At 44.8% G+C, this 20406-nt stretch overlaps 1 pseudogene across 1 annotated transcript in view; it reads right to left on the bottom strand.

Annotated features, from left to right (window-relative positions):
* Nucleotides 1-20406, bottom strand: part of LOC310697698 (serine/threonine-protein kinase Nek6-like) — a 152242-nt pseudogene that overhangs the window by 16170 nt on the left and 115666 nt on the right. The window contains exon 4 of the transcript XR_014530135.1: nt 5282-5376. The product of XR_014530135.1 is annotated as a serine/threonine-protein kinase Nek6-like (transcript). The remainder of the gene's footprint in view (nt 1-5281; nt 5377-20406) is intronic.

Genomic DNA, 20406 nt, shown 5'->3' with positions numbered 1-20406 from the left:
GCAACAACAGACACCAGAGTTTTCAAAATGCCCACAGCTATCTCTTTCAAAGGATATAGACTGACAGGGGAGTGGGGCTGACAAAGGGGGGAGGAGTTGAATTGCAAGGACATTTTTTTCCACTTGAACCTCAAGCCTCTGTGCTCCAGGATTCAAAAGATACATGCGTAAAAGATCACAATTGTGTCAAGATATGCAACTGATATTTAATTAGTTTGTTTTGTATTATGTGTTATTACGTAGGAATGTTGAAATGTGTCTGACTGTGTTATTTCCACAAAAGGGGGGGGGGGTATTTTTGTGTGCAATTGTTTTTATGTTTAATGTCTTATTCCTTACACCCCAGTGGAGGATTCTCATACATTTTATGCGTTCTAATAGACCAGGCTATTGTGTAGTCCAATGTTTAGATTGTTCCACCTGGCACTCTGCCAACTTTCCCTATCCATTTTAAAAAGTGCTAAAACTCACTTTACCAAGGAGAAGCTTCTAAGAAACATGAAGGTGGATATGCTTTGGTTTAGCAGGAATGATCCCTTATAGACTTAAATTGACTTATTTGGACAACTGCCCTTGTTAAGAATGTTTTTCTTTTAACAGAAAAGTTGAGAACCATGGGGCAAGAAAAAAATTCAAATTGGACTCAGTTTGAATTGGGCAAGTGTATCCAGGCTGCAATTAGCTTTTTGGTCCTTTAAGTGCAAGTGAGCAACTTCCCATGAGTGCAAGACCACAGCCTATAATAAAATCTCATAGAAAGGCCAAGGCGAAGACATCTCCCTCACGAGATGTCCAAACCTGTGCCAGCTATGGTGAATGCCAGGCGACATGGTTAAATGAAAGCCCTGAGGGGATTCAACAAGATGTGTTGCTGTAGCACTATGTCGGTGTGAGACCACAGAAGAGCTAGCTTGACACCTGAGAAACACACAAAAATGGCGAAGGACAAAACACCAACTGCATTTTTCAGTCATTAGTGGACCTTCCTGCTAGGTGTAAAGCATAGAACACTATTGAGTAAATGGTCTCTCCCCAAGTGTTAGAATGCCACAAGTAATTTAGTAGCAAAACGCAACATGTGTTATTTTTATGATATATTTATACAAAGACATCCATTTACAACATACGATGTTAGTATTTGTGGGGCAAATTTTTTTAAGAAAAATTCTAGCCCCAAAGGGGGGATAATGTGATAGGAATTCTATGGTCTCAGATATATGGTAATGTTCATAACTGCACATACATAGATCAACACAGGAAGACCAACCTGGAACCATTTTGATTCCTAAACTGACCAAATCCTTTCTCTGCAAGGTTAACCTGGAAAAGCCTCCCCATTGTCTCTTTCCTCACAAATCCTGTCTCAAGGATATGTCTGTTTGAATAAGGTGTGAGCCTGTGACCTGGCCCAGGAAATAAGTATTTTACCACTACAAAAGAATGGCCAGGCTCCCCAGGAAATCCAATCAAGTAACCTGCTAGACAGGAGATAAACAACAACAGGAGAAAAAACAATATTTAAATTTCTGTGATGTAGGTGGGATGTATCTGAGGGGTGGTCGTAGGTTACACCCCTTCTGTGATGTATGCATAATGTTTCTGGGGGTGGTCTTGATCTAGAGGATGGGAATTTCAAAGAGTCTTTATAAGCCCTTGCACAGCAATTTTGGGGGGTCCTCTTCCTCTCCTGCGTGTGAGGGGAGCACCCTGTTGCAACAGATCAATAAAGTTAAAACTCATCTTCCAAGGAGTCATACCTACTTCTTTGTCAGTAACACTCAGCTTGAGTACTGCTGTCCTCCACCTGCAAGCCTAATCACCAAGGCAAGGTAGTTTGAGCATATTACACCAATCTGGGCCTCGGTTGACAGTTATTTTCTGGGCCCAATTCAAAGTGCTTGCCTAGAACTATAAAGCCTTAAATGGCTCAGGACTGCAGTATGAACCAACCTGGATCTTGTGATCATAATCTGAGGCCCTTCTTCATGTGCCCCCTCCATGAAAGGGCCTTTCTCATGTGGCTAAGAGTGGCAACATGAGAAAGGAACCATTTGAAGGGCTCCCCGTTTTTTTGTGGAATACCATATATAAGCTGACTTTTTCAGCACATTTTTTATGCTGAAAAAGCCCCCCTCGGCTTATACTCGAGTGAGGGTCCCTGTCGGTGGCTGTCGGCAGCAGCAGAGGAGGAACGAGCAGCCTGAAAGTAGCCCTTTTGGGCTGCTTGTTCTTCCTCCACCGCTGCCGCCACCAGCCTCTGCCTCTCAGCAGCACCCTAGGTAGGCAGGGGGACAGGAGGGGCTGGGGGGAGAGAGAAGCCCCCTTTGCCGTGTGCGCATGTGCACACACGCACTCCGGCCCACCAGGAGGTTTGTGGTGTGGTGAATCGGCTTATACTCAAGTCAATAAGTTTTCCCAGGTTTTTGTGGTAAAATTAGGTGCCTCGGCTTATATTCGGGTCGGCTTATACTCAAGTATATACAGTACTCTCCCTGGGAGGCTTGCCTGGTACCATCATGGAACCAGATGGAAACATTCCTCTTCTCCCAAGCCTTTGTTTAAACAACCTATGGCCTTTTAAACTGTGGGTTTTTTATTGATTTGTTTGTTATTATGTTACGTATTTTCGTGCTTTTATACTGTAAACTGCCCTGTGATCCTGGGACAAAGAGCGGTATATAAATTTAAGAAAAAAACATACAAACTAACAATTTCAGTCAGAGAACCAACCTCAGTAAGTCCTGTTGCTGTTTGCTTGGCAGCAATCAATGCCAAGGCTCGTTCCTGGCCAAAGGCCCTCTCTCTCCACCAGAGCAACAGCAAAACGCTTTCTGCTTGCTATGGTGGCCCTGAAGGCCTTCCTGACGTGGGCTGGGCTGATCCATGCAGGTGTGGACCAGGAGATCCTTGGGGTTTCATGATTCCCAGGCCAATGTCTGGTAAGACGAACTGCAGGGTCCACTCCTCCGAAGCAAGCAGTGTCTCCTTGGGGGGCATAAAAAAGGAAGCAGAGGCTCCCTTGAGGAACCCCCCCCCCGGTGCACCAGGGACTCTGCTTGAGGGCTCACTCTGGACACATCAGGAGCAACTGGATGGCTTGCCTTGATTAGGTCTGTTTTAAGGGAAATCCCTCCCATCACCCACGACTTCAAAGTCAGTGGCAGCAGAGCTCCTGCAAGAGGAGCAGAGGGCTGTTATGAGTCACGCTGTGCTGCTCTCTCAAAGGCTACTCAATCCCTCCCACGGCATCTCATTGATTTCATTTATTGACTTCTCCACACCGATATTTCTCTCTCCCTCTTGATGGACCCTGCATGGTGCTTTTGCACACTGCCAACAAATTAATCAGACCTATTGAGCTGCTGGATGACTCAGACCTGAAACCCCAACAACAGCACACTGCCTGGTCCAACAAGCATCTCATTACACCTTGTCAGCCAAGCTCCCCCCCCAGCGGCGTAGCGTGGGTTATCAGCACCCGGGGCAAGGCAAGTAATTTGCGCCCCCTAACCCGGGGCAAGGCAATTAATTTGCGCCCGCCGCCCCCTAACCCGGGGCAAGGCAAGTACAGTAATTTACCCTCCCAAGCAGCAGCAGCGAGGCTTCTCTTTCCCCCGCGCTCTCCTGGAGCTGCCTCTTTTCATTCCTTACCGCAGCGTTTCCTGGCTGCTCCCCCCCCCCTTCCCCTCTCTCTCCTCCTCGCTCTGCTTGCCTTGCCCTGCCTGAGGGTGCCCTGAGGAGACTCCGCTCTCCTTTTTGACCAGGCGAGGTGGAAAAGTCTCTTCCCGCCCCATCGCCAGACTCCCTGCTCGGCTCGGCTCACTACCCAGGCGGCCAGTGGAGAGAGAGCCGCAATTACCATAAAGCTCCTCTCCCTCCGCTTCGCCAAGCTGTCAAAGCCCCGGCAGCAGCGGCAAAGGCAGCAGCAGGCGCAGCCAGACCCCCGCCAGCCAGCCAGCCCGCCCGCCCGCCCGGCTTCCTCTCCTTTTTTTGCCCGCGGCAGAAGGCTTCGCTCTCCCCCTTCCGCGACCTCCTCGCCAAGCCGTGGATTTTAGTAGGGGCAGAGAGCTGCTAGTGCGAGCGCGCCCCCTGCCCATGTTGCGCCCGGTGCGGCTGGCACCCCTGGCACCCCCCACGCTACGCCACTGTCCCCCCCAAAGGAACAGCACTATCCCCACGGCTCTTATCTGACTTAGGAAGGCCTCCTGCACCCAGTATTTTTGAGATTCTTCACCTCAAAACCCAGCAAGGAAGACTGTCTTCTGGGGAAATGGGTCTTCTCAGGTCTCTCTCATCTGCCCTTGGACCTCAAAGCAGAGTCAGCAGCACCTGAGTTCCTAACGGAGACTGTTTCCTTTCCCCTTCTCTCCAGGTTGTTGTTGTTTTAAAGGCAAAACTATTGCAATTCATTCCATCATTGGCTAATTCCAATACAAACACAACACAATGCAAGGACCACTGGATCTCTACCTTCCAAAGTAATACCCTACAGGCTACCCTGACCACAATCTGCAGGCAGGCAGACCCCAGGGGTTCCCAAGCAGCTTGCTCTTCCAGGGCTCTTGGCACCAAGTCTCTCACTGAGTTTTAAAAGCAGCTCACATTTATGCACAGGAAGCTTCAGAAGAGCACCCAAGAGGCAACCCCCTGGGATGTTCCTCTGCTCTTGCCATCAATGCTCAGGGTCAGACATGTACTTTCAACACCACTGGTTGCTTGAGCATTGCAGCTCTCAGACCACATCACAAATTGTACATAATTTCCTTCTTTGATAACATCCAGTATCAAAGCTTACATGGTACTCATGTTGACAATTATAGTTTAAAACAAGTTACACTTTTATGCCAGCAGCATAGTTGCAACACAGTATTTTGAGAACAGCCCAGGACTAAGTAATAAACTAAGTATTGATGGAGCATGAATCCTCTGTGACCAACCCAAAGATGCAAGCAGTTTAAGTTTCTGAAACTCACTATCACACAAACTAAACAGCATGAATTTAAACGCTGTGTCAGAACCAAATTTTTGGGCAACGTAATTACTGATTTGCAAAACAGGAATCTGACTTTGTCCTTAATTCTTGCCTTCTTTGGTCAAGTTCCAGTAATCCTAGGCACTGTATGGACTCTTCAAAATTTGGCATTTCCCCAGGTCTGTGCTCATCCAACAGTCTACTAACTTGTGATATTCAGAATGGAAGGCAAGTTTTATTCTCTGAACTATTCATTTCCGCTTATTTCCATTTTTCCACACTGTGCATAAATATGAAAGTGAGACTTACCTCATACAATAAGCAGTCCAAGGACCAGATGTCTGATTTAAAATTATAGCCATATTCATGTATCCTTTCTGGGGACATATAGTAGGGTATTCCCACTGCAAGAGACAAGCCCAGAAAGAGGGATCACTCTCTGAAGAGAGAGCACGATTTGTGTGATGATCTGTAAGCAAACTAAAGGACCAGAGGCTGTGGGAGCAACAGGATACTTGACATTAAAAAGACTAGGAAATGAAAACATGGATAGATTAAGAAAAACACATACTCTGAGGAAGACTCCATCTCAAAACCAAAGGTCACGTTTTCCTACTGACCACATTCAGCAACACAACTGCTAAAAGTTAACAGCCTCAATTTGCCATTAAATAAAAGATGTCTCTGCCAGACTGTTGAGGACAATGCACAGATTAAAATGGCTTCTCCGGTCCTCATTAATCCAAAGGTGACAATGGGTTCAGTGATTTGGCCCCCCCAAAAAAACTTTGTTCCAGATCTGCCCAGTGTCCATCTGCAGTATGAATAGGATTGGAATCATATGTTGAACCAAAGGTCAAACGTTCTGGAAGGCCTGCAAATGCCATCTTCCTAGTTAAGATAACCACAAACTAATTAGTAATTGTTGCAAGAATGAGCTCATGTATGTTTATATTCACTTGGTTTGATATGTTAATTGGCTAGCTTTGATGCTATGCTTACCTGTCAGCCTTGGGATGCTGGACTCTAGGGCTGGAGTGGGGAGAAGCTTTGGACAGCCGCCACTCAGGTGTAATAAGGGGTTCTGGGCAAAATGATGTATACTGCTTTGTGCATAAAGGCTGTATGAATGGTTGCTTGGGTGTGGACACACGTCTGTAAAGGCAGTGAGGCTCTGCACATGGTGGTGTAAGCTTACACCTTTCTTTATAAAGCAATAGAACTGGCCATTTTGGTCTTTTTGAAACCCTCCTTTGGTATCCCTGCACCAAACCACTCACTCATGCCATTCTTGGCAGCCTGCAGTTCAGAACAATTAAGGACTGACACAGCAGGGAGCAGTTCAACGTTTAAGCCCATTAAAGAGGGGACATTGCCACTGCTTCAGGCAAAGCATGATAGCCTCAGTTAGCCCCACCTCTTATAACATAGGCAGTCAGAGTGCAGTAAAAACTCTCAAGGATTTGACAAGTTCAGTGCAGCAAGACATTTGATGTTGGAAACACAGGAGATACCAGATCAGTGTGAGCTCCAAGACCACCAAAACCCGACCTGGAGTACAGAGGAGAAATATACCAAGCTAAGCTCGCTGGCTCCTCCGGACAGCTGGAATATACTAAAGTAATAGAGGAACAAGGGCTTTTTCCTCCAGCTGCCTGCTACTGGGCTTTTGCCTTTGACAGCGGATGGGAACCAATTATCAATATCCTAGTCTCAGTACAAAGTTGTTTGATTTTAAGGAGCATTTATTCTGGTTGGGAATTGGGTCAACAAAGAGGGAGGCTCATTCCTTGTGAAGAGCAGCCTTTAAAATAAAAAAGCTACACTGTATAACATGCCTACCTCCATTTCTCCCTCCTGTGCCCACACCAGCATTTCAAGTGAGATAAAATACTCAGTCGAGGTCTACTTCATCTGAGCCCTTGACCTAGGTCTGCTCTGACTGTACAGCAGTGCAGAAACTGGATTTGGGATGCGTGTCTGTGTGCTCATTAGCTAGCACTTCTTTTAATGAACTGCACAGGGAGACACACGCCAGGACAGCAGACTACTAAGAGGAGGCAAGGCTGGGTGCTGGCTTTTGAAATCCTTGTCTGGCTAGGTTCTTAACTGCACACTTCAGGAAAGGGAAGCATATAATCAATGACTATTTTGCTGTCTCCTTCCAAAATGCATTCAATTAGATCATTTAATCATGCTCTAATCATTGCCCTCCATGTGTTGTTGGACGTCAACTCCCATCAGGTTCAGTAAGCATACTCAACAAGCAGGTATGATGGGTGTGCAGCAACATCTAGGGGGGGCACAGGTCCCCCCTCCCAACCTGATGGTTTCTAAAATTAAAAAAGTTAAAGTCAACTGCTACAGAAGAAATGAATTATCTGAAGCCTCTTCAGAAGGCAACACCCAAGGTCTCTTCTGAACCTGGATACCCAGCATGACTAATACTGAACATTCCCAATGGCTCCAAAATACTAAGCATTAACTGTGTATGTAGCACTTTTTATTATTGTGCTGATCTTACAGTCATCCTCTTATTCATATCCACAAAAATTCTTAAGAGGCTGAGAATGATCTGCTTAACACCACCCACAGGCAGTGAAGAAGACCCTTGATTCTTGGCCTCCTCGATGGAGGTTTACAGCTCTATCCATAAAACCTACTTCTCACTTTCCTGCCCCCTCCTATTTTCAAGTCCTACTAGGTACATTTTTCTGTACTGAAATTAAAGCAGCCTTGGCCCAGCAGGACTCTCACATTCATGGGAGTGCTTAATTTTGAAGGAGAGGATGGTGATGGGCCCACTGAACACCAGATTTTGTTATCCAGAAGACGCACATTCTATAACCCTTTCCTGCGGTTTCCTTAGTGAAGTAACTCTGCACACGCTCAAAGGCACTGAGCCCTGAGTGAACCTGTGCACAACAGTAGGAGTGAGAAAATGTGTGTGAGGAAACACACACACCTACCCAAACCTTGGGGAGTCCAGAGCACTCTGGGGGCAAAGGCAGAGCCTCTGGCATTCATGAAATCAGAACACAAGTCTTGGGTCACCACAGAGTCCTTTTGCGGCAGATCATGAGGAGACTTGGAAAGTTGCTGCTTTGCATTCTGCAGTTGTGCAATCCTTTGTTCAATATAAAATTGTCATTCCAAATAATGCCTGAAAACGACATTCAATCAAAGCAGAACGACAGTGTTTATGTTACGGGTGCGCCATATTCCTAATTTGATTTCTGCACATTAAATTGTACTATTACGGGAAGTAGGTCTGTGGAACAGCCTGTTTGTCACCCTGGCCTGCTAAGGCTACCCTGGGCATTTGCCTATCGTGGTGGTGGTGGTGCTGTCAGCAAAGAAATGAACAGGCAGGTCTCTGAGCTTCAAAAGAAGGAGAAGGGAAAACGTATTATTTTTTAAATAAATGCCAAGATAAAAGACTGACAAGCCCAATTGTCTTCCTGGCCTGTCCAGCATTAAGTGGGGATCTCTTGCAATGAGCATCTTCCAGGAAAGTGCACAAGACTTCCGATTTAATCAGCCAGGACTCAGCAACGCATCACATCAGCCAATTTGACAAGAGGAGGCTAAACAGAGGCTATTAACCAGAAAGTTTCCATGGCAGAGAAGACAAGAATCCTGGGGGTGGAAGAACAGCCTATGGAACAAGAAGGCTTGGGATGAAGACCTGGGAGCCAGTTGTCAGATTTCATGTATGGGCTCTTTTGAGGGACAGGTGGCTACTCTGGGCTGGGCTGCTGAAAGCACCTTTTATGGGTTATGTCATGTATGCAGGGCTGGTGTGCAATCAGAACTTTACCATCAATCCTCCCCGGCTGAGAGGGGAAACTTCACAGGAACATAAGAAGACACTGCTGCTGCATGCTCCAGGCATGGCTGGACTCTAGGGACATAGGCTGCGGCCATACACCAGGTTAGGCTATTGGCCCATCTAGCACAGCATCATCTACACTGACTGGCAGTGGCTGTCCACGGCTTCAGACACAGAACGATCCCAGACCCACCTGGAAAGGCTGCCATGGAGCCTTTTCTGCATGCAGAGCGGATGGGGTGGCACTTGCCCTGAAGGAGCAGGTTCACAGTTTTCTGGAGCTTCTGGATCAACCTTTGTCACTGGGGGCTCAGGTAGCCTCAGAGGCTAGAAGTGACTTTTACCAACTGCAATTGGTATGAAGCCACGGCCATTCCTGGACTGGGAAAGTCTGGCTACAATAGTTAATGCACTGGTTACTCCAAGACTGGATTACTGCAATGCGCTCTATGTGGAGCTTCCCTTGCGCTTCATGAGGAAGTTGCAGTTAGCAAAGAATGCTGCACTGGCTGCCAGTTCGTTACCAGGTGTTGCTCTTAGCATAGAAAGACCTTAACAAATTGGGGCCAGTTACCTTTCAGATTGCACTCAACCACATATGGTGCACTCAAACACTTTGATCTGTGGAGCTGTTGCTGATACAGGTGCCATATAAGACGTGTTCCACATTTGTAAGACACAATATTTTAGTGTGGCAGCAGTCACCCTTTGGAACTCCCTGCCTATTAGGCAGGTGCTTTCACTGTATTCTTTCCAGCACCTGCTAAAACCATTTTTGTTTAGGTAAGTCTACCTAGATATGTAAATGTTAATGTGTGTTTTGTTTTCAGTTTTTCTGATCACATTTTTTAAAAAATGTTTTAAATATTTGTTTTTAAGTTTTTGCTGATAATTTTATTCTTTTATTCTCTTTGTAAACCCTGTTGAAGTTTTGTACAATCAAGTAGTTTATAAATTTAATTAAATAAGATGTATAAATTGTTAATGTATGTCTCTGTTTGCAAGCCCCCTCCACAGAGGCTGGCCCCTCTCACTGTCCTCGGAGCTTGCATACCGGTAACCTCCTCTGGCTGACATCCAGACAGACCAGGGAGATTTTTTTTTTTTTTACAAAATGCTTTTTATTGTATTTTCTTCATCATACACATCCAAAGAAACACAGCCAAAGAAAGACATTAAACATTAGACATTAAACATTAAAAAGACATTAAATAAAAGAAAGCAAAATAAAGAAAAAAGAAAGGAAAAAACACATACCACACACTAACATCGACTTCCTTCCCTCCTGATTTCGGGTTTCTACTTTTAATAGTTTCATCTTACAGCTGGTGTTGGTTTTAAGTTTGTAACATCGGAAGATTTAAATCAAACCTACTGTAGTTGGTAAGTTACAGAAATTACCTTCGATATATGCCATAAATTTATTCCAATCCTCTTTTAACTTTGTATTTTTTTGATTTCTGATTCTTTGCGTCATTCTTGCCAATTCTATAAAATCATATAATTTCAGTTGCCAATCTTTCATCGTTGGTAAAGTTGGGTTTTTCCAATTTTGAGCAATTAACATTCTAGCTGCGGCTGTTGCGCATTGGAACAGGGTTTTATCTTTTTCTGGTATTTCTTTTCCAACCATCCCTAGTAAAAAGGCCTCTGTTTTTTTTGGAAATGTGTGTCTAAATATTTTTTTTAATTCATCATATATCTGGTTCCAGAATTTTTTTATTCCCTCGCATGACCACCACATGTGTATAAAATTCCCTTCATTTGTTTTACATCTCCAGCAGGCCTTGTTACCAGTCTTATACATCCTATTTAATTTTTCTGGAGTTAAATACCATCTGTATATCATCTTTTCTAAGTTTTCTCTGATTGCAGCACTTGCTGTAAATTTTATTCCCTCATTCCATAATTTCGACCATTTCTCGTATTCTATATTGTGGCCCAAATCTCTTGCCCATTTTACCATAACTTCTTTAATTTCTACATCTTTTGTGTCCTCTTCCAATAGGATATTATACATTTTGGATAATAATTTGGATTTACTTTCAATTATTTCAATTTGGAATTTTGATTTCTTTTCACTCATTCCTGCTTTCTTATCTTCCGTCCACCTTGCATTGATCTGGTGATACTGTAGCCAACCCTTCAGCTTTTCTTTCAACTCCTCATACGGTCTTAATCTCCAGCCTTCATGGGAGTTTGTCAATAAATCTTCATATGTCAAACTTTGCTCTTCCAAATTTGTTTTTTTAAATGATAGGATATCTGTTGGGGACAACCACCAGGGTGTTTTTGGTTCTAACAGTTTCTTGTTTCTTTCCCAGACCTCATATAGCGGACCTCTAATAATGTGATTCGAAAAGCTCTTATGTGCTCTTCCTTTACTTAACCAAAGGTAGGCATGCCAACCAAACCTGTTATCTGCACCCTCGAGTTCCAATAAATCCGTGTTCTCCAAAGTTATCCAGTCTTTCACCCAACATAGGCAGGCAGCTTCATAGTACAGTTTTAAGTTGGGTACCGCCAGCCCTCCTCTCTCCTTTCGATCAGTGAGTAGTTTGTATCTGATCCTTGGCCTTCTTCCCTGCCATATAAATCTTGAGAGAACTTTCTGCCAATCTTTGAATATTTTGACCCCTCTGATAACCGGAATGTTTTGGAAAAGGAACAACATCTTGGGAAGAATATTCATTTTTATTGCCTCCATCCTACCGAGCCACGAAAGATTAACTCTGCTCCAAGCATCCAGGTCTTTTTTGATTTGGTTCCAGGTCGTAGTATAATTATCTTCAATTAAGTTTATATTTTTAGGTGTAAGCCAAATGCCTAAATATTTTATTTTTTTGGTCACTTTAATTCCGTGTTGACTCTCTAATTTTTCTTTTATATCATTTCTCAAATTCTTTGTTAGTATTTTGGTCTTTAATCTGTTCAATTTAAATCCTGCTAGTCTGCCATATTCTTCTAAAATTTCCAGCGCCTTTTCGATGCTCCCTTGCGGCTCTTCTAAGGATAACATCAGGTCATCTGCGTAGGCTTTTAGTTTAAATTCCCTTGATCCTATTTTAATCCCTCTGATCTCAGGTGTTGATCTTATTTTATTTGCCAAAACTTCTAAAACCATAATAAATAAGAGCGGGGAGAGGGGGCAACCTTGCCTGGTTCCTTTTTCAATTTGGAATGTATTTGTAAGATTATTGTTTATCACCAATTTGGCAGATTGGTTTGAATATATTGCCTGTATTCCTCTCAGAAATTCTCCCTCTATCCCCGCTTCTTCCATAGTCTTTAATAAGAATGGCCAAGAAACATTATCGAACGCCTTTTCCGCATCTATGAAGATCAGGGCCGCTGGTATATTGTTGTTAATTTCCAAATATTCGATTAGGTTTATAGTGTGTCTCACATTGTCTTTTAGGAATCTATTTGGTAGGAAGCCTGCTTGGTCTTTGTGGATTAAGTTCAGCAGGCACTTTTTTAATCTGTTTGCCATGATATCGGCGTATATTTTGTAATCATTGTTCAGTAGAGATATTGGCCTATAGTTTTTAATACACATTTTGTCCGTATCCGGTTTTGGAATTAATGTTATAAAAGCTTCCCTCCACGACTCAGGTATTTTCCCTCCTCTTAAGATGTTGTTCATTGTATCACAGAGCGCCGGTAGTAATTGATTTCCTAAAACTTTATAATATTTAGCCGAAAGACCATCCGGGCCTGGAGCTTTTCCTATTTTCATTTTTTTTATAGCGTTTTGAACCTCTTCTATGTTAATAGGTTTATTTAGTTGAGATCTTTCTTCCTCTGTGATGGTCTTCCCTTTATGTCTCCTTAAATATCTTTCTATTTGCATTGGGTCCTCTTCCCCCCTCTTGTATAGTGCTTCATAAAATTCCATAAACTTTTTTTGTATTCTTGTTGGATCTACTATCAGTTCTTCCTCTACCTTTATTTTGTTTATCATATTCTGTTTCTGTCTTTTTCTCAATTGCCAGGCCAAAAAATTCCCTGTTTTGTTCGCTGACTCAAAATATCTTTGCTTCATTAGTTTGATTTTCCATTCAATTTCTTGACTCGTCAGCATCGAATATTGTGTTTGAAGCATTTTTATTGTTCGGATACTTTGTTCATCCTTCGGGTGGTCTATTAATTTTTTCTCATACTCTCTTAGCTGTTTAAGTATTTCTTCCTTCTTCTGCTGTCTTATCTTCCTCTTGTAGTTATTTTGCTGAATAAATAGACCTCTTACTACCGCCTTACTGGCGTCCCATACCACTTCTATGTTTGTTCCTGTGTTTAGGTTTAAGTCAAAGTATTCTTTTAAGGTAGTTTTGGCCTTTTCAATAACGTCATCATTCTCTAATAGATATTCATTTAGCCTCCATCTGAAGCTTCCCTGTGTTACCCCTTTGATTTCCAAAGTTATCAGGTTATGATCTGAAAGTGTTCTTGGGTGGATTTCACAACCTGTTGTTCTTAGAGTAAGTGCTCTCGAGGTCCAGATTTGGTCTATTCTGCCCCAGCTTTTATGTACTTCCGAGAAAAAGGTGAATTGCTTTTCTGTTGGGTGTTTGTATCTCCATATGTCTATTAGGTCTAGGTTTTCTTCCAGATCCTGGAATGATTTCGGTAACTTTCCTTGATTTCGTTTTCTGTTTTCCGTTTGTCTATCTATTTCTGGTGACGGCACCGCGTTGAAGTCTCCCAGTAATATCGTCTTGTTGTCATCTAAATCTAATAATACTTGTTCTAGTTTCTTAAAAAACTCAGGTTTGTTTGTATTTGGGGCATAAATGTTAACTACATTAATCTTTTCTCCCTGGAAGTTGATTTGAACCCCTAGTATCCTCCCCTCCTCATCCTTATATATCGTTTTTGGTTCCCATTTTTCCTTCACATATACTACCACTCCTTTTTTTTCCCCTTCCGTAGAGTTTATAAATTCCGTACCCAGATACTTATTTATTAAGACATGTTTATGCTTTTTAGCTACATGAGTTTCTTGAATACAAATTACATCCAGTTTTTCCTTTTTCAACACATTTGCAATTTTATTCCTTTTGGCTTTTTCGTTCAAACCATTTACATTCCATGTTGCGATTTTAAGGTTCATTATCACTTTTATCTACTAATAAGTCAGTGATTTCCCGATTTGGGTTTTGCCTGTTTAGACTCGGGTGGGTTTGTCTTCTGATTGCTCTTCGACCTCTTCCTCCTCCTCCTCCTCTCCCTCTTCCTCCTCGTCTTCATCTCCCCCTCCCCCTCCCCCGGCTCCTCCCTCCCTCTCCAGTCTCCCCCTCAAACTCACCCCCCTCTTTCTTCCCTCTCTCCGTCCCTCTCTCCATATCTTTCCTCCATCCCCCCGAGGTCTTTTTCATATCTACGTAGAAATTTACTGACTTCCTGGTTTTCAGTTATCTTGAATCTTTTCCCTTTGTAAAAAAAGGAAATCCCTTCTGGGAATTCCCATCTATGTTGTATGCCATTTTTCCTTAAAATACCAACTATTTGTTTATAGCCTTCTCTTTTCCGAAGGAGTCTAATTGGAATTTCTTTAAAAATAATAATTGGTTTTCCGTCAATTACCAGTTTCTTCTGGTAACTTTCTCTCAAAATCATATTTCTCATGTCTAGCGATTTGAAGATCACTAAACAGTCTCCTGGAACTTTTTTCAGTCTGTTTTGTTTGGGTCTTATTTTTATTCTAAAGGCATTTTCTATCGTTTGTGCAACCTCTTCTTCTTTCAATGCAAGCCATATCGCAAGTTCTTTGATCATTTTCCCTTTTACATCTTCCTCTCTTTCTTCCCCTATTCCTCTAAATTTTAAATTTAACTGCTTTTGTTTCATCTCCATCAAGGCTAAATTATCTAAGACCTGATCTTGGGTTTTACTCAATTCTCCAAAATTTTCTTTAGTTTTTTCCGCTTCTTTTCTCTGGTCTCTCAGGTCTTTTTGCATTTTTTTGTTTAATTCTTCTAAAGACTTTGTTTTGACTGTTAGGTCTTTTATTTTGTTTGAGAGTTCCCCTGTAACAACTTCAATCTTTTTGTCAAAAGATTCCTGCATCTCTCCTAATTTTTTTTCTATACGCGTTTCATTTTGTCTGAATTCCTCTTTTATTTTCAGCCATAATGCATCTAAGTCTTTTATTTCCTCTTGCCTTGAGGTTCTCCTATCCATTGGTGTTCCCACAGACTTCTTCCCGTCTCTCCCCGTCATCTGTTCACCTCCTTCCCCTCCACACCTCCCACCTCCCACAATAGGTTAACTTAAGGGTTTTTGTGGCTTTCCCCGAAGGGCATACAATCTTAGATATTTTGGGTTATCACAAGGAAGGTTATGTTAGACCTGCCCCCTGAGTTCAATCAATATTTGTATTAGTGTTATCCTTTAGGTCAATGTACATCTGTCCCAACCATTTTCAGATTCAGTACACAATTAGATTCCTTACACTGGGGGCCTTCCCGTCTAGTTTACATATCTATACACTTAACTGATGAGAAAAATAAATTTCTGTCAGAAAAGAGAAAGATAGGAGAAGACCAAAAGTGAAAAAAAAGGGGGAAAGGAGGGGAAGGTTAGGGGGTACTGGAGGGGTGGGAAAAAGGAGGAAAAACCCAAAAAAGGCAGTAAAAAGGTAATACAGTCTAGGTAAGGCAAATACTATGGAGGCTTCTCTTTTGATTTTCAGCCACTTGTTTGGCTTAGTCCATTCCCACGTGTAGCAGGGTCTTGTCCTGTTAGTGTTTCCTTAAGCGCAGCCGACAATCGAGGGGCTCAAAGTACAAAGGAGATAGAGAAGGTAGGCAAGGAGGGGGGAGGGGTAGGCGGGGGGGGGAGGTAGAAGGACAAATACAGGGACGGGAGTCCAAAGAGTTTCGGGATTTCTCTGCAAAGATTGAGTGGGTTCCTCCAAGGGGGGGGGGGGTAGGAGTCTGGATTCAAGGGTGAAGAGTCTAATTCCAGTTCTAGAAATGAGAAATAAGAAGCAGACGTCGAGGAAGCGACTGGTTCCACAACGTAGGCTCAATCCAAAAAGAAAGAGGCAAAAAGTTCCTTCCAAGTCTCTAAGTCCTTCAGAAAAAACCAACTTCGGGCAGGCCCAACCGGACGTCTGCCCAACAAGAGTAAACTGTCTCGTCTCACATACAGGGACTTGCACGCTGTCAGGGGTTCAGGAGCAGAGACGCAGAGAAGGGAGGAGACAGAGAGCGAGGGGGAGGAATACGAAGGAAGGATGAGTGGGGATGACGACCCGAGATCACCGAGCCTGTCTAGCGAGTCCGAGGATTCCCAGAAGGGAGCGCCAGCAGCCAGGGCAAGGGGGGAGAGCAGGGGGACACCCCAGGAAGAAGGGTCCAGAGAGGGATCAGAGAGCAGCAGTTGGAGATCGGGACCCACGTGCCCAGCCGGGAGCAGCGGGGAGAAAGGGGACCAGATATCGGGTTCCGGAGACTTTCAGAAGGAGGGAGGGCATGAGTCAGGAGTAGTCACGCCCACCTCGGGGAGCGATGAAACTATCAAGAGGAAAGTGGAGAGTTGGGCGCGCGCGCCAAGTTCAAATGTAGCGGAAGCTGGCGCAGTCAGCAGCCCAGAGAGTGAGCCGGGTCCCAAAGCCCGCCGCAAGGAGGCGGAAGGGTCAGGGGGGTCCGCGTCAGAAGAGAGTAGGAAGGGAGAGACCCAGGGGGGCAGAAGGACCCAGAGACGGAAGGAAAGGCGCAGGAGGTGGAGCAAGGCTAGGGTATTAAGCTGGTGCGCTAGAGGCGGAGACTCAGACGGGTCTTCGTCGTTCTGACCTAGAAAAAGTAGGGCTGCATATTGCAGTTTGGAAATGGAACCTGTAATCCAATAAAGACTCTTTGAAACTGAACGCTGGCTGACTTGGTCCTATGTGAGCTGGGACTGGGTGGCAGCCCTGACACACGCGATTCTCCTTTTGCTGTTAAAGCAATATGGCAACAGGCTGTGGGGCTGGAGAGCTAAAAGGAGCTTAGATACAGCGGGTCGGGATAGCTTTAGACCCCCAACGCGGGGGCTGGTGGAGGGGGCTGGTGGAGGGGGGAAGATTCGCCAAAACCTTCACCCTGGCTTACTCTCTCTTTCCCCTCTGTTCGTCTTCCCAACTTCTAATGTCCCTCCGTTCGCTCCTCCCGGTTTCCCCTTTAATTTTCTGTTAAGCTCTCCAACAGTCCACTTATCGATACAAAGTCTCTAAATTTTCATTTCGTTTGTATACTTCTTTTGGTGGTTACTTTGCCCCGCGAATTCCCCAACGGGGACTTCCCTCTCCTTGTTCTACAGCGGGTAAGGTTTAGTTACTTTGTCTCACTCTTCCGATTTGCTTCCCAGCGCCATCTTGACTCCGAAATACAGGTCGGGCTCCTTAAATTAATCCATTAACATCTGCTGCGCCTTGGGGTCTATTCACCCGATTTTGCAGTCCGACATTTATCTGTCAGTTCCAAAGGCAGCAGTTCTAAAAAGTTTCGGAGATCTGTCGCCGCTTTCCAGCGGGGGCTCGAGACATAGCTGCACGGGGTCGCAGAGCTTACCGGAATGCGTCTCTCGGTCCCATTGCTTCAGAGTCCTCCCCAAAATAGGGAAAATTCCAAAAGGCTTCGGACCTCTCCGACGCTGCTGGTAGCGCTTCCCTCCAGGGGGCCCCCCTAGAGGTTTTGGGGTCGCAGTGCCTTTGCGTTGCCCCACAAAAGCCCCGTGCAGTTCGGAGAAGTCATTCAGCAACTTCTCCGCACTCCCATACTGCTGGCGATCCAAACCGGAAGTCCCAGACCAGGGAGATTTTGATAGGTGACATTTTCCCAAGCGTGGGTAAAATGCACACCCCCTCCTCCTGCTTCTTCCCTAGCAGGGAAAAGGAGACAGACAGAAGCGTCTATTTACATTCTTTTATTTCTGTCTACAGCACTAGAGAAAAACACGTCCTTTCAGTTCAGTTCTTCCAGCACGTCTGACGAACTTCCTGTACATGCGCACACGGAAGGTTTCAAATTACACTCTTCACAGAGCTCTGAGAAGCCTGTGAACTTCTGGGGAAATTCCTTCCGACAGATAGCCGCATCATGTGATGTCAACAATCTGGCTGTTTGCAGCTGCGATGTTTCCATATACTGACATCAAGGGTGTGCTGGTTCATCTGGGTGCCTTTCTCCTGCACCTGCAACTAGTTAAGCATGTGAGAGTGACTCAGCACAATCTAAAGCATGGTTACTTGTGCTTGAAGCTGTGCTTTTTCGGGGGGGGGGTGCAGTGGTACGCATACCCCTAAATGTTTTGTGAATCTAACAGGAGAAGAAACAAAAACTTTAAAAGTTTCTTCTCAAGCACAGTGAATCGTCAGTTCCACTGCTCCCCCCTCCCATGGCGGCTTCATTTCCTTTCCCGGTGTTTCATGAGTCTCAGACAGAAGCGGGTGTTTAATGTGTGAAGCAGTGTGGAATGTGGATGTGTGATGTTTTACTGATGAAAGTTTGGCCTCATTGAGGGGCAGTATTTAAATCTGAGTAGGAAAATTAGTATTTTTCATCATCACAGCCACCAAAGAAGTGTAAAGTTAATGATGACCTCTGTAAAAACAAAAGATGGCACAACAGCAAGCAGAGGAATGCGGAAGACGTTAGTCCCCACAACCTCATACCGATGTGGAAGTTACAGTCAGCTGTCAGCTGTGTAATATAAGGTAATGCATGTTCTTTGTACTTTTGTCCATTTACTGTATTTATTTTCCCCACTTTGAACTATAAAATAGTGATTTTCTTGAGTCAAAATGAGAGTACCCATAGATATTCTTTTAGAAAAAAAGGCACTGGCTTGAAGTCAGTTTGCTCTTGGTCCCTCCTGCCCTTGGCCAGAGCCTAGCCTGTTGAAACCCGGCAAGGAGACTGTGAGCTGCTGGAAGAATTGTGCAACATACAACTGTATGCCTACAATAATAATAATAATTTATTATTTGTACCCCGCCGGACTGCAAGAAGATCAAACCTATCCATTCTTAAGGAAATCAGCCCTGAGTGCTCACTGGAAGGACAGATCGTGAAGCTGAGGCTCCAATACTTTGGCCACCTCATAAGAAGAGAAGACTCCCTGGAAAAGACCCTGATGTTGGGAAAGATGGAGGGCACAAGGAGAAGGGGACGACAGAGGAAAAGATGGTTGGATAGTGTCTTCGAAGCTACCAGCATGAGTTTGACCAAACTGCGGGAGGCGGTGGAAGACAGAGGTGCCTGGCGTGCTTTGGTCCATGGGGTCGCGAAGAGTCGGACACGACTAAATGACTAAACAACAACAACAAAAACCCCGCCCATCTGGCTGGGTTTCCCCAGCCACTCTGGGAGGCTTCCACAGAAACCAAAAATACAGTAAAATCACACATTAAAAACTTCCCTGAACAGGGCTGCCTTAAGATGTCTTCTGAATGTCAGGTAGTTGTTTATCGCTTTGACATCTGGTGGGAGGGCGTTCCACAGGGCGGGCGCCACTACCGAGAAGGCCCTCTGCCTGGTTCCCTGTAGCTTTGCTTCTCGCAATGAGGGAACCGTCAGAAGGCCCTCGGCGCTGGATCTCAGCGTCCGGGCAGAACGATGGGGGTGGAGACGCTCCTTCAGGTGTACAGGACCGAGGCCGTTTAGGGCTTTAAAGGTCAACACCATCACTTTGAATTGTGCTCGGAAACGTACTGGGAGCCAAAGTAGGTCTTTCAAGACCGGTGTTATGTGGTCTCGGCGGCCGCCCCCAGTCACCAGTCTAGCTGCCGCATTCTGGATTAGTTGTAGTTTCTGGGTCACCTTCAAAGGTAGCCCCACGTAGAGCGCATTGCAGTAGTCCAAGCGGGAGATAACTAGAGCATGCACCACTCTGGCGAGACAGTCCGCGGACAGGTAGGGTCTGTGTACCAGGTGGAGTTGGTAGACAGCTGCCCTGGATACAGAATTGACCTGCGCCTCCATGGACAGCTGTGAGTCCAAAATGACTCCCAGGCTGCGCACCTGGTCCTTCAGTGGCACAGTTACCCCATTCAGGACCAAGGAGTCCTCCACACCAGCCCGCCCCCTGTCCCCCAAAAACAGTACTTCTGTCTTGTCAGGATTCAACCTCAATCCATTAGCCGCCATCCATCCTCCAACCGCCTCCAGGCACTCACACAGGACCTTCACCGCCTTCACTGGTTCTGATTTGAAAGAGAGGTAGAGCTGGGTATCATCTGCATATTGATGGACACCCAGTCCAAACCCCCTGATGATCTCTCCCAGCGGCTTCATATAGATGTTAAAAAGCATGGGGGAGAGGACGGAACCCTGAGGCACCCCACAAGTGAGGGTCCAGGGGTCTGAACACTCATCCCCCCCCACTTTCTGAACACGGCCCAGGAGTGTTAAGTTGTGGGTCAACATGTCCGACGACACAGCGATTCTTTAAACAGCTCTTCAGATGCCAGAACAGAACTAGGCTGAGGAGCTCAGTCAGCCTGCTTATATAGAGCTCCAGAACAATGCAACTGTTGCCATTTTCTAAAACTATCCAATCCCTGAACGTCACTTTTCGATCCTTCATTTGCATACAAAACTATCCAATCACTGAACGT

The sequence above is a fragment of the Podarcis liolepis genome (genome assembly GCF_965112155.1).
Source record: "Podarcis liolepis genome assembly, chromosome: W".
Lineage (NCBI taxonomy): Eukaryota > Metazoa > Chordata > Lepidosauria > Squamata > Lacertidae > Podarcis > Podarcis liolepis.
Note: the sequence above shows the minus strand (reverse complement) of the source record. Positions and strands in the feature narration are given on the sequence as shown.